Below are 16,300 nucleotides of genomic sequence, written 5' to 3'. Positions count from 1 at the left end.
TCTTGGAGGACCTACTCAACGACAGGGGGATTCGAATTATGAAACCCGATAAGGGGGGGCGGTACGGTCTTGGTCAACACTTTTGATTATTCTAGTAAAATTTTGAACATCCTGGGGGATGCTGATGTTTATATTCCAGTTTCTATGAATGAGATCAACATCTCTTACAGGAAAATAGATCTAGCAATAGAAGAATTTATCATGGAAGGCAGACTGGATGAAAATATTAGTATTATGTTGACCATTAAGAAACCAAGACTAGCGACTTTCTTTGGAATTCCAAAGACTCATAAAAGTACAACTGACCCTCCATATAGGCCAATTGTGTCAGGGAAGGGGTCTAAAACATATGCTATTGCATCTTTTTTGGACCAATCACTTAAACATATTCCTGATCAGTACGAGCATATGTTGAAGGATTCTTGGGATTTTCTTCGTGGTTTGACACTGCAGTCTTATGAAGGTGGTTGACTTATTCACCTGTATTCCAACTGATGAGGGTTTATATTACTTTTGGCTACTTTTGAAGGACAGAAAGTCTATCTTGAGCTTTGATATTGACCTATTGATAGAACTAATGAGAATTGCGTTGGAAAACAATTTTGTGTATTTTGAGGGGGAAACGTTCAAGCAGGTTAGAGGCATAGCTATGGGTCAGCTTGTGCCCCCGTCTATGCTAACCTTGTCCTTTTACAATGGGAATTAAGCACTTGTTAAACAAATGAATTTATGAACATTTATACAATATAAAAAAAGGGAATATTTATACAATATAAAAAAAAGGAATATTAACAATGCATTAAGTAAAAATTTACAAATGGAGCCTAAACACACAGGCTTTCATTTTGGGATTCATGAACAAGTACCTATTGACCCTAAAGGGGGAGATTGGGAGAATTGGCTATGCTGTAGGGAGACCTATTGGCAAATTAGATTGAACACCACCCACCCCCCGGGACTAAATGAGCATATTTCTATTAAGCCTTATTTGATTAAAAAAGTGGAAGATTTATCAAAATAATTATTTAAAACAACCACTGAAACAATTATTAAAGTAATATTTTGATTGTATTGTTTTACATAATTTTAAAATGTTTGATACCCTTTTCTTTTTTAGATAGAACTGTTCTTTTTTAGATAGAACTGTTATTTTGTGTTAGTTTACACTACTTTGATTTAAAGTTTTATCAAGTTCATTAATGTTTGGTAAACAAAGTGAATTTATTTGTGTTTTTAAACTTGACAGATGTAAAAATGTGCGTGGTTACTTTAAATTTAGGTCAGACTGGTTTTGGCGCCTTTTTTCAAAATAAGGTTATTTAAAGATGGCTGATTGAACAGTTACACTGTTTTTATACTTGAAAAAGCCCTACAATTGAGTTAGGATGAAAGCGCTTGTGGAATTTATACAGTAAACATTTTATGGACTTGCAGCCTGTGTGCTGACACGATCTTGGGATACCTGCAGGTCATGTGGGACGTGACCTTGCCTTAGCAAGTTCACACCAAAAATGTGACTCCTGCCTCAGTTACACTTGACAAATTCCCCCTAAGCCCCTCCCTACCCTTACCTCATTTCCTCCTAACCCTCCCTCTATCCCATTTAACCCTATCCTCCCCTTATTCTCTTAATTCCTGCTAATCTAGGTATCTAGCCCCATATGAAGATGTCCCAGGACATAAATGGTCTGTTCCAAACCTCATTTCTCAAACCTCTTATAAATCAAATATTGCTGCTGTTTAAAAAGCTTATGTTTTTTAATCAATTAAGTAAGAATTTATTAATAATTATGTTTCCTATTGCTTACACAAATGGATGTTTGATATCTTTTAATACTCAGAAATGTTAGAATTTAAGAAGGGTGACCTATTATACTGGAATCAATTTCTCTCAGCTAATAAAATAGTTCTGAAGACTATTTGATCAGCAGATATAGTTTGCAAATTGCAATTGACTGGACATCCAAACTTGTTAGGATTTTATACATGCTAAGCTTGTACCCTCATTAGAGGCATACAATAAGAGTAACATAAAAAATTTGGATTCTATCTCAACAATTATTAATAGTTCACATAAGAATACTTCATACACATCTGTTATTTATAAAATTCTCAGACATGATTTTAGCAAATCAGATGTTTCGTTTTGGAATTATTCGAGTGAAGTTAATAGACAAGTATTCTCAGAAAAAAAGATAAAAAAAACTTTGTTCACAGTCAGTGAAGGAATCCACATCTTCCCTGTTCTGGAGTGTATACACATGGAAATTTTTACATAGATTTTTTTCACTCCCAATGCTGACTGGATATATATGGTTGTTCATTTCAAAATAATTTTCCCATTTTGGTAAGAATTGAAATATCTTTGTAAAGCTCTATGGAATGACAACTGTACAATTTCTGACTCCCTTATCCTTTTCAGTGTTCCTGTTCCTGAAGTCATTCCTAAAAACCAAGCATTTTTACTATGGTCGATCCTCTCTATAGCAAGGAAAATTGTTTCTAAAAATTGGAAATCCCAGTCTACTTCTGTCTATAAAGTTAAGTTTATTCATCTTGTGAAATACATTTGTAAGAATGAGATTCCTGCTATAAAAGCAAAGACTAACAACACAACCCATCATTTAATTGCTTGAACAAACTTATCTAATTTGTTAGAGAAATATTAAGTGTTCTCCTATATATATTGCTTTGTTTGTTGTAATGGATATAGTTTATCATGTTTTCTTGTTACTACACTGTCAAGTTATTGTGCTATAAAATGAATAAAAACATTTTGGAAAAAAAAATTCTCAGCCCCCATGGTACAACTCCCAGTTATAAATACTTTAAAACTTAATCTTTGCCACTACAGTCAGCTAAAACTCTGCAATTTTCTCTCTAGAAGCCATTGCTTCTGGGTCACCCCTGAAAAGAGACTGTGTCCAGTGGGCCTACCTAGTTAGCAAATAGGTATTATTACATGAACTTGTCTAAATAATGGTGTTCAATCACAACCTGGGCCATAAGGCAATAACATATTTTCAAAACATTTAAAAACAGATTACCTTTTGAGTTGCTTTTCAAACACACATTCACATTCAAGTTACATTATAAACAACATTTATAGCTCAGGGTTTCATTGCCATCTGGGAAACTTTACTGGCTCATCTATTCCTTTAGTGGCAATTGTTGGTTGTTAGGGAGCAGGCAATCTTGTTGGTTCCTTGGATTGGCCCACTTCTAGGCTGCCTGTGGACTCATTACAGCTGCCTGATTGAGGGAGGGTGTGTGTATGCTGCCATAAACCTCCTATTCCTAGCCTCAGTAGGAAAGCTCCTGCTGAATGCAGTGTAAGCCGGTGTGGGCACAGCAGGTAGATGAAACACCCATCCACCACCAGATATTACCAATACTGCAGTCCTAGGATGAGAGAGCTGAGATCCACTCAGGCTCATCCTCCCCTGCCCAGTCTCTCAGATATCTCAGCCCCTAATTGAACACAGTTCATATATTCTGTAGCCAGAGCTTCATCCCTCTACTCTTCAGAGCTAGAGATCAAACTCTCTTTTAGATTTTTATATCTTTCTCTCTCCTCTCTGTCCTTCTAATAGCTACTCATGTGGCATATTTAAGCAATAACCGACAATGTGGTGTGGTATATTGAAGATTTGCCCATGGTTGGCTTTATTTAATCACTCAGGCTTCAGCCTCACGATTAAACCACACCAACCATGGAAAAATTTCAATATACCACAACCACAGAGTCAGTTATTGCTATTATACAATGACATTATTTAAGAAAAAAATACTTACTTTTCTTAAATAATGTCTTTGTATAATGCCTACGTGCTGCCCTTCCATGTTTTTGTGATATCCTGTTTTTTTTTCTGATGTACTGTGCATGCGTATGGGACTTGTGTTCCCCTGCTTACGCAGTACATCAGTGCTGTGCAAAGGAGGAAGCACTGGAGAAAGGAAGATTTCCATTGCTTTTTTTTTTTTTTTTTATTGAAAACAAAAAAAAAAAAAAGAAACCAGGAGACTTTTAATGAATGAGGGAGAGCTGGGACAGTCAAAATAAAAGGATGATCAGGTAAGTTTCTATAGTTTTGCAGAATGCACCTGATTATCCTTTTATTTTTGTCTGTGCCATCTCCCTCATTCATTTCAGGTCTTCCATTTTCTTTTTTTGTTTGTTTAAAAAAAAAAAAAAAGAAAAATGAAAAAATTACGAGATATACTAATGGGAAAAAGTCAGAGCGACCGGTCCTTTTCCCGTTGGTATATTCTCAGATTTACAATGGGCATGCTGGTTGGGCTGGCTCATTTATGAATATTATTAGCCAGTCATTGTATAATTTGTATCCCATGACACAGCTGGTAGCCGCTATTATGAAAAAAAAAACAGTATTGATAACAATCTTTTTTTTGCATAAATTGTTTTCTAAATAATCACCATTCTTCTATAAAGTCATGTTCAAAAATGTAATCTCAATATTTTTAATAATAAACATTATAGACCAATGTGCATAACAACTTTCTGAAATATTATTTAGTCTATGGCTGCATACCACATGGTAATATTAACAAGCCATCATGAATAAGATTTGTTCAATTCAAATAACTACAGACATGATTACTACTGCCACAAGTAAAACTCAAACTTCAAGTGTTATGATCAGACACAAAAATATTGACTTCTTGAAAACTTAAAAAAACACTAGCAATCATGTTAAATCACAGAATCAAGAAATCTTGAATGAATGCCCAGCAATCTTGATAACTGAAATGTTAGAATGTGGATTTATACATGACCAATGCAACAAATGATAGTAGTAGTTCTTACTCACAAAGGGGAGAGTGTCACATCAGACATAAACCATTTTAGACCAATCAGCTTGATAAGTATTACATAGGAAGTCAAACAGAGAGTGACAATGAAGTTTATCAAAAATGATACAAGGCATATATTTCTGTTAGATATAGAACAGAATGGTACCTTTTGAATTTTGTGGCATTCCTTGAATAGGAAACAGCACCACTTGATGGTTAATTGACAATGTATATTGTTTATATTGAACTTACTAAGACATTAAACACTATCCCACACAAGACAATTTGACAAAGTAATAGCATTATATTTCTATCTAAATGTAATTTGATGACTAAAACACTACCTATCAACAGGAAACAATAAATAATGATAGGGGGTTACCTATATTTATCACAATTGCAGGTACTAATTCTGCTCCATAGAGTTCTGTTATGGGGACACTTTTTTTTTGGGGGGGGGAGAGCAGTTCTTTTCAAACATAAAGTGCAATACAGACTATGAATTACAAAATACGCCAATGACTACAAAGTAAGTAACATAATTACTTTGGTAAAAATGCTGATATTTTGTAAGATAGTCTACAAAAATCTAATAATGCCCTTAACATGAGACTTGACAATGAGGCAATGCATTCTTATTACAAAATAAATTGTCAGATCATAACAAATGTATTAATATTATTACATATCTCTGAATAATGGTAAACAATAAGTTGAACTTTGACCAGAAAGTAAAAAAAGTATATTTTATAGCCCATCTAATTCTAAATGCCATGTCTAATTATTCCAGAGAGATGATTGTACAACTTTATACCTTACTTATCTGAGCCATTATTGAATATAATACTGCATTTTGTAAATTTGAATATGCCATAATAAGTAAAAAATGAAGCAACACAAGAATTCCTTACTAGAAATATTACAGGTTGAAAAACTTAAAAAATATTTGGAAAGGTTTCAGGGGCAGTCAGAACATTCATTCTTGTAGTTTACTTAGGCATGACATCTGCCTGGTATAGATGGTAATACCTGATCCAGCTCTAGCACTGGGGGGGGGGGGCTAACATTACATTGCAACATATTACTTATAAACTTCCTATACAGGAAAATGAAGTATTGTAGAAAGGAAGAGGAAATAAATATACAATGCTAAAATAGTCACCTTAGCAACAGAAAGCAGCCTTTCTAAACCAGGAATCAGACTATATACACACGCACGCATGCATACACACATGCAGATGCATGCACAGACAAATGCATTCTAAAAATCTGCCAAACTTTTTGTAACCTAAGAGCTAAAAATGAAGATGCAGCACACAAAAGTAAAACACTGCATGCAAACAAAAATAGTATTAAAATAGAAACAAAACACACAGACATTACCACATAAATCCAACAAAGATACTATCGCTAAAAAATCTTAAGAAAAATAATGGGGTTGGAGGGACTATTAGTGTATGCATGTATATTTTTTTCAGTTCTCTGGTGTTGCCAACAAAATGTTTTCCCTTGTAAATATATTTAGGATGCAACAAGCATATGATGAGGTAAACCAGCTTAAAATGATTGGTGGAAGTATTATTGCCTGCTTATATGCATCTTTCAGTTACATGAGTTTTTACCACAATATGTACTTTGTGAAAATGTCCAAGGTTGTATTATCTGGAAAGAAACATACTTGTTTATGAAGCACAATGCTTCTGGTACATTAGTCCCCTTATCTGAACTCATTCACTTGCCAGAACTCAGTTGAGGTATTGTGTAGTGTTAGCAGCCATTTATAATCTGGACTATGCACACAAGAGTTTGACATAAGTGTCCCTTAAATAACCACCTTAAAACTTTCAGACCAAACTTCCACACAGTTACAAAGGTACAGCCTGCTAAGTTATCGCTTAATGAAAAAGGACATAAATATTTTACATTAAAATACACTGAAAAGCATATAATTGCCATACATAAACTACTAAATGTAAAATTCAAATTGGAAAAAAAAAAAGAAATGGACATTTTATAAGTGTGGTAAGGCACTTGGGGATGTGCATAACACAGATATTGTTGCATATTGGGGGCACAGTGGTATTCATACTACACACACACACACACACACACACACACACACACACACACACACACACACACACACACACACACACACACACTCACACATATATATATATATATATATATATATATATATATATATAGCGAGAGAGAGATCTATAGCTCTATAAATATCTATAAATACAAATCTATATATGTAGCTACATATATATATATATATATATATATATATATATATATATATATACTTATAAATATAAATATTATCAAACAAAAGACCAACACCCGTAAGGCAGACCAGGTGTCACTCAAAAGAGCATCTTCAGTGCATGATAAGTGGTAGAACGGAGACACTTATGAAACAATCTCACATCTCTACAGCAAAATAATTTAAATTATGTAGTAAAATATATAATTAATTTATATATATATATATATATATGGGTCTACTTTCATAGACCGAACGTACGAATCACCGACACACATTTTCCCCACCCCAAACAACCGACAACACACCACACCGACAACTCAACATACCGAACACCAAAACACCGACACAAAAAACGCCAAATACACATTGCACACAACAACATATCCACTAACCTTAACCTAAACCCTAACCCTAACGTCCGACACTACCACACTTACCCAACCCGCACCTAACCCTAACTCACTTAACACACCCTAAACCCCAACACCGTCACTATCGCACACTCACCCTACCTGCACCCTAACCCTAACTCACTTAACACACCCTAAAACATTCAGCCCATCACTATCGCACACTCACTCCACCCGCATTCTAACCCTAACACACTTAACACTACCCTACACAGCTCTACGTCACTTCCACACACTTACCTCACCGGAACCCTTAGTCCGACACCACCGCACACTCACATTTTCCACACACTATCCTAAAATCCCTCAGTATCGTACACTTACCTGTCCGCTCCCCAATACTACATCTGTCACTTTCGCACTTACCGTGTCAGCTCACACGCTGCCGTTGTCGGTCTCACAGCCGTCGGGATATCGCGTTTTCGGTAACCTACCTGTTCGGTCGTTCCGTCTCGGTCTTCCGGGTGTCGGTATAGTGGCGCTTCGGTCTATGAAAGTAGACCCATATATATATATATATATATATATATATATATATATATATATATATGTGTGTGTGTGTGTTTCAAAAACATAAATATATTAACACTACTGTCACAATGGAAAAATATAATTATTACAAATATAAATCAAAGGCACAGTGATCATTTATGAGAGCATTTATAAAAGTTCATTGAATCCAGATGGAAACATAGCCCTAAATTTGTAATCCACATGGTATCCCTATAATGCAAAAGCACATTTTTGATTTAGCCTGAATCTTTGTTGCACCCCATCTATAGCCAGAAAAGTGAAGTAGACTGTAAGTGTTTAATTTTATGTTTCACCAAAGTACTGATATGTTCATACTTAATATAAATAAAGTGGAGGAAATACTTTATCAAAACTTACAAGTAGTCTTCCCCACATAGCAAGCTCCATAGGGGCATTTTGCTAAATATATCACAAATTCTGTTGGGCGTGTAAATAAATATCTAGTGTTGCATACATAGGGTGCATTATAAGTAATAAATATTTTACTTCTACAAGTACATTGGCAAGATGCACAACAACCACATGGAATATAGCCACAAGGCTGATTTCACAGAAAGGACTGAATAAGCCTAGGTGAAAAAGGATTCTTTTAAGAGAGTAGTTGATTACCCAAATTTGACTTCTTTCTATAACTGAAAGAACAATTTTAAGACAACCTAAAACAAAAAAATCTATCTTGTGATAAAATATACCAATGTTTGTTAATAACTGAAAGAATTGATAAGACTGTATTATCCTGGAATTAATGGAAAACAGCTGAAATGTATGTATGAAATGTATCTGTAATTACCCAAACTTGTGCTAAACTTGTGCAAGTCTCTTCTTTATAGGCCAAGTCTTTTTTGTACTTTTACAGTAAAGTCTGCAAACACTGTAGTTAGGTTTATAATTAGATGTTAACAATATCTGAATATTGTCTTCAATAACAGTGCTGATAAACAATAGCAGTCTGTAGAAATTCTAGAATGCTGGATAACAATAATAGTGCTGATAGCTATATCCAAAGTTTCTGTATGTATATTCTGACTCTCCTGAATAATATCAACTGAAACAGTTTTTACTTCCTATAGAGTATGGATATTTGGCCTGATTTCAGTACTTAGGCTTAAGTGTCATTACTGTAAAGACCCTTTTACATTTCAGTCTAAAAGCTAACTTATTGAGTCAACTAACTGTGTCTGAGGTATTTCCTAATAATACCAAAACACACCACTTTAGCCTTGATTTTCAGGCCTTGTCTTGCATGTGCCTCACAGTGCCTAACTGTCTATTCTTTATCTAGCATTCCATTGCAAGTACACATATCTTTCCCTTGAGAAAGGAACATTCTGTATTTTTACACATCTCATGCTTAGCCAGCAGGATTATCTTTTCCTTTCTACTGAACTGTCTTTCCCTGAAACTGAATGCATACTTGAAAATAAAAGTCTGACTCTATTTTTCAGACCTATTATTGCACCTTAATGTACTATAGTGAACTCACCAAGAATACCCTCAGTCTAACAGCTCCCCCTGAGGTTCCTGATGAAAGAATATGGGGGGGGGCCTTCTTTTGTAGTTACCTCATATCTGTTTTACTAACTACTGCAATCTGGTTTGAACATACAGACTTTATGCAACCTCATTAATAATCTGCAGAACTGTCTGGATAGATAGTGATGTCCTTTATGGTCTCAAAGATACTATTAACTAATAGCTCCAGCAACTTGGCTAATTTATGTAATTTCCAAATAGCTTTAATAGCTCCATATGCAGGAAATATACCTGCACCAGTGAGCACAACATTAACTAAATTCATAGTCTTTAGAGTCTTTAAGTCTAAGTTCTGCTGTATGTGTGATATATTTAAAACCTGCACATAATTCTGAAAATCAGTGTCTATTAATTCTGCGGTTTCTAAAACTGATTAAGCCTGGTAATTCTTTTAACCCCGCTGTTCCAGAAACAGCATGGAGAAAATGCCATTCACAACCTCAACATGCCTCTGTGAGTCTTCAGTTAAGTTAGACAGAGTATGAATTGTTAACCCTGCCTATTTCTTTTCCTTATCTCTGTATGCTGTAATGGTAACATTATATTATCTGTTGCCTGTGTTTCCTACCTTATGAACTGGTGCCTTATTGTACCATGATGTCTCTCTCTTATAGCAAATGAAACCATTTCCTGTTGTCCATAGATTTAAATCCTCAAACATTGTACTGTTTAGTCCATTTTCTTTTTATCGCATAATCACATAGCCTATCAAGCATTATGGTTATTGTCTGAAGACTAACTGAAATTGGCACTAGAGGGATACCTTTATGACTGGTCTTGAAGCATAATTGTCGTGAAGAGACAATTATTGCAGGAGATTTCAACCTTGACTGGATTTCCTGTTCCTCTGAAAACCCATCAAACTTCATTAACCTTTTCATCTTTACTCAAATAATCACCACATCAACCAGGATAGACAAACATAGCAAAAATCAATCAACTCTTGACTGGATTCTCACTAATAGACCCTCCCTATGTCCTCACTGTGGGTGTCTTCCTAACACGCTCAGTGACCATAGAACCACCTACCTCCTGAGACAAAAAGTAAATCCTAAAAAATCTGTCATATCCAAGCATATCCGTAATACAAAATATTTCTCCACAGATATTTTCAGCACCCTCCTGAAATAATGTAATTGGGCCCCACTAAAATATCTCCAGTTAATACTTTAACAAGACATTCCTGGAAATCCTTGATAAAGTAGCCTGCATCAGGAAAATCTGTGTAAAATCATTCTAAACCAACCCCATGGCTAACAAAACATACTAAACAACTCATGAAGCAAAGAGACAGAGCATGGTCCCACTATTTGTCCACAATAAACATACAACCCTCCAAAACTACCAACAATTAAGAAACACAGTTAAAAGGAAAAAAAAAACAGAAAAAAACTTACTACTCAACAGCCAACAGAAACATTAAAATACCCCCAAATTTTGGGACTCTATAAATCAAATTGTCAATCCCAAACATCATTCAACCCCTAACCCCTCCACCCCAATCACCATCGAAAGCATAGCCACTCAATTTAATTCTCACTTTACAAACTGCATACTCTCCCTACTAAAGCATAACACCACCAGTTCACTGACTGTACCCATCACCCCACCCAGCAATTATGCAACATTTAGCCTTAAACCTGTTCCTGCAAGCTGTATTAACACACGTCTCCATCAAGTGAAACCCTTAACTCTAGCAGCTGATCTGCTACCCAATGAGTTCTTAAAACTGGCAGCTGATGCCATTACCTACCTAGTTTCCTTACTAATAAATAGGTCCACCTCCAAGAAATACATCCCTAAACTATGGAATCATCCCCCTACACAAGGGTGGCACCTCAACACTTCTATCAAACTACAGACCCATTGCAATACTCCCTCCCCTTGCAAAAATCCTTGATAAATGTATACACTGACAAATTCTTCCCTATCTCCTGAACAATAACCTCCTATCAGATTCACAACATGGCTTCAGACAAGGGCGTAAACAGGCAGGTGCAAGGGGGTGCACTTGCAGCCTCCTGGAATCGGCTGGCCAGGAGATTAATTTACTTCTAATTAAAAACAAAAATTTTTAAGGGCTGTCTTCTTTAAGAATGCCCTTTCTGTCCAGTTGTACAAATGGAACAGGTGCTTGTGACCTGTTTTCATCTTCTCCTGGCACTGGAACCATAGGATGAGGGGGAGGGAGTGCCCCCCCACTTTTACAGCTGTAAAGACCTGTAATGGAGGATGCACGCATGCGTGTGCCTGAAATTTAAATACAAAAATGTGCCAGATCATGGCTGTCTGCCTGCCGTACTCAAATACCCATAGGAAGGCTGCTCCACTGAAAAGCAATACCCATGGTTAAGCTTAAGGCTCCGTCTGGTGCTCCGTTTAACTTTACAGTAGCTGGTGTCCCTCTGTTTAACATTTCAGTAGCTAGTGTGCCTCCATTTAAAGTTACAGTAGCTGGTGTGCCTCCATTTAACATTTCAGTAGCTGGTGTGCTTCCATTTAACTTTATAGTAGCAACTTGTAAATTGTAACTCATTTAGCAGCTTTGTGCATGAGTTTTTGAATAAAGTTAAAAATGATAACGAGGTGTTTAAGGCAATTGTTACATAGAAATATTCTGTTTTATGGAATATTTTATGAAAAGGAAAAAGAAACTGGAGATTTTTGGGAATGATATGCATTTGCTGTGCAAAACAAAGACCATATGGAAAGTAGGTATTCTGTTATTTTAGGAAAATGTAAAGAATGGTATAAATCCATTATGAGGAAATGTTATTTGACAGATGTATAGGATGGACTAGCAGAGGAAACAGAAACAGGGAAGGTATTAATAAAAATACAAGTGTGGTATAAGCATCAGCAAGAATGACAGCTTTTTTTTATTAAATCCTCCTTGCCTTCTGGCAGAGCTTGTATTGTGTTTGTGTAGGTTTCCTCCCATGTTACAAAGACATGCATCTGGAGCATTTCTCTCTGGGTCTCTGCTGAAAATTGGCTTTGTTCCATGTCAGACTTTCCTAGTAAACAAATGTTAAATAAAAATATTTTCAAGGAGCTGAGAGCTTCAGGGGAAGATAAGTTTAGTGCTGCTTATTCCAAGTCGGATTGCATTGTTAGTAGCACAACAGGTAGTAGCATTTCTTTTGATGCCAAAGGCTATGGGTTCTACTCACAGAGTATGTAGATGGGTTGCTGATACTGTACTGTGTTGTACTTTAAAGAGAGTGGATGCTGCAGTCCTGTGAATGCCCTCATTTGGAGGAGTTACCTAGTAACTATGAACCTGGCATCAGTCTGCCATCCATTCTCTATGGCAATATTACTAGCTTTTCATTTTTTAATGTAACATAGGCAATTTATCATTCAAGTGCAACAGCCAATTTATTTATAGATGAAATGGTGAAATATAAAGTCGTTACTTAACAGCAACCTGTTCATTAATTAGAAATCCCTTTAATGTGGAATTGTTTAGATGACTTACTTCTGCAGTATATTTACTGATATTGGTGGATTGTAATGACAAAAGTTTGAGTGGCCCTTTATGGTTGACATTTTCTGAAATAGGTAGTTTTGTCATTATTGGTTCATACATTTTGTTTCATTGCTTACTAGAAGACTGTTCAAAACTACAGACTTAAAACACATTCTAACAACTGGTGTTGTATTAACAACTGATGTTGTATTATACAAGGAATATAATTTAATACAATCAGGAAGGTGAATCAAAGAATGCATACATGTATGCATGGCCCTAAAATGTGTTTGAAAACAGCCCAGAGGAAAGTGTGAAAGGCTCAAAATCATGGGCAAATTTTAAGCTTTAATCTTGTTACCAAAGCAATGGATGAAGGTAAAACAGTTCACACCACATTACCTTGACCTGTCTAAGCCTTTTGACACAATCTCCTACTCAGGTGTAGTACAAAAGATGAATCATGTCGAAGCAAACACTTGCATCACTAGCTGGATTGCCAGTTTGCTCACAGGATGCAGGAGATCAACATAGGGGAAGAGACCAGTCACCAATGGAGTCCCCCAGGGTTTGGTGCTGAGACTTTTTCTGGTTGGCATATATATCTCAAAAGTAAAAGGAAATACCAAAGGACTTTGGCCTGCTAAGTTTGAGATTACTGCAAGCTAGGAGCAGTTATTGAATCCCTAAATGACTTAACCATCATACAGGAAGGTTTGTCCCAAATAATAACTGGTGTCAAAATCATGACAATGCCCTCTGAGAACTGACCCAATTGTTTGGCATTTGGGAACGTGTGTGTACAGTGGCCTAACTTTTGACAAACATGTGCCCAGAGTTACAAGAAAGCCTTTCTATATTGCATAGCTTATAAACAAATTGTGACTAGATCTAGAGATGTTGTTGTCCCCCTTTACAAAGCTCTCATTAGGTCAATCATTTTGTATAATGCCCACTTTGGCATGTATCTGTCCAGCCCCATTAAACGATTGGAATACCTTCAGAGATACCCTAGTAAAAGAATACAAGTCCTAAACAATAGGTCTTGCATAGACCACATCAAAGATTTATTACTATACTCAGTATCCTACAGAGTGCTTAGAGTTGACATGTCTGTCATACAAGGCATTCTCTGACCAAATGCAGGTGGACCTGCAGAACATCAGCAAATCAAATGGCATCAGAAATACTCAGTCCAGTTATCTAAACTGAATGCTGTGGAGAGATGGATATATATCACAGAGGCTACCATTATTCCAGAACAGACTATCCATAAAAATAAAATAAAGCTCATCCATCCATATTCAAATGCAACTTAGATCTAAGGATGGGTAATAGAAAATGTACTCCAGGATTGCCCCTCATGCCACTAATGGATAGAGGCAGTTCCTAAATGCTGCATCCTTCACATGGATCCCCTCAAATCATTTATGGTATGATCACAGTTATTCTCACTAGGGCTAATATACAATTATCAGCCCTGGGATAGGGAACACCAATCAGAAAATGTTAATTCAAGCACCAAAAGGGAATTGGCTAAGCTTAAAATGTCCTCCAAGTGAACCTATGTTGTGGTAGCAAATAGTTATAAAAAATTGCCATTTTTAGATCACTAAGTGCCCGTCTCATCCTCCCCACCCAGTCTTCAACAGCTTCCGGCACCTATACTTCTCCATACATGTGACCGAAGGTTTACATCTTCATCTTCTGTATTCACGAGCAGAATTTGAATTCCAGAAGCCATTTGGACTTGGGACGAGCATACAAGTGAGAGGTAGGTGTGTGCATGCGTGTTTTAAGTGTTTAAGAGGTGTGTGTGTGTGTGTGTGTGTGTGTGTGTGTGTGTGTGTGTGTGTGTGTGTGTGTGTGTGTGTGTGTGTGTGTGTGTGTGTGTGTGTGTGTGTGTGTGTGTGTGTGTGTGTGTGTGTGTGTGTGTGTGTGTGTGAGTGTGTGTGTGTGTGTGTGTGTATACATAAATTTGATTATAAATGTATTTTAGTAACTGGTGTAATCATCAGAACACCCTCCAACCTTAGAGAATCTGCACTTCTATTCCATAGTCCCTAAATCAGTTAACAGACATGGTAGCTAAAAGATCTCCACTTAAATTAGTAAAGTGTTGAAGTAACTGCCTACTGAAATTAGAAACTCACAACAGGCTTACATACAAATCTCTTGTGGCCATCCACCTTTGCACCAGTTTGATATGTGGTTGTGATGTTACCCATGTAAAGTTAGATAACTTCTTTTCATTAGATTCACATTGCAAAGTTTAATTTTTACCTTTCTTTCTGGAGAGAGCTCCATGTGCTATACTATTTCATGTTCAGATTAAGGATAGCAGTTTGCTACTGATCGCATTCATTGGTACCCTATCACTTCCTGTCATTGTTATCAAAATATATCTCAAGTAAAGCTGTACTGCATTTCATGCTGGTTTTGTCAAAATTATTGTTATGTAAATTGTTTATTTTGCTGCTTTGTGATGTATCACTGTCTGAAATTATTATTCTGTTACCTGTACTTTCTTTCATGCTGTTTTGTTCCCCAGATAATAACCTCTCTTCATTTTATTTGTATTTATATACATTATGTACCACTATCTTCTAAATTATCACAGCTAGCTAGGAGTGGGAGCAGTCATCAGTACTCTGTGGGATTGGACGTTTTGTTTGAATTAAGTTCTAGCTTCCACTGCAAATGTCTTCTCATTTGCAGGGTTTTTGCAGTCAATGAACTTTGCATCAGTTTACATCCATGCATGATGTAATTCCCACTTTTGGGATGCACCCCTTGGGGGAGCCCTGGTATGGATACATGTCGTTTGCCCCTCCCCTGTGAATAAGTGAGCAAACTAAACGGTATTACTCGTGTTCTCCCTCATTATCCAGGCCACTAACTGAACTCTGGTTGCCTGGCTTGTACTGAGGGCTTTATGTCTCTACACCCACAAAGCTGTTTAGGGTTAGCCTGTTTGTGGCACTGTTATTGGAGGAATGCTTGAAGACAAGAGAGCAAGTCATCAAAAGAACCTGAGGACACTAGCAGAGTGGAGTGAGGAGTGGCATTTGTTGTTTAATGCATGCAGGTGTTGTTAGTGTTGTTATTGTTATTATTGTTATGATTATTATTATTATTATTATTATTATTTAGTCAATTATATGCTGTGTTAGCTTCAAAGAAGGCAACAGTGACATTGAATCCTCAGCTTTGGCCGGCTAAGGACTTGCTGTATTCAACTGGACGTATAAGAGAATTTAA

Source organism: Protopterus annectens, chromosome 1.part1, assembly GCF_019279795.1.
Source record: "Protopterus annectens isolate FY-2018-M chromosome 1.part1, PAN1.0, whole genome shotgun sequence".
Classification (NCBI taxonomy): Eukaryota; Metazoa; Chordata; order Ceratodontiformes; family Protopteridae; genus Protopterus; species Protopterus annectens.
The sequence above is the reverse complement of the archived record's forward strand: the minus strand, read 5'-3'. Positions refer to the sequence as shown.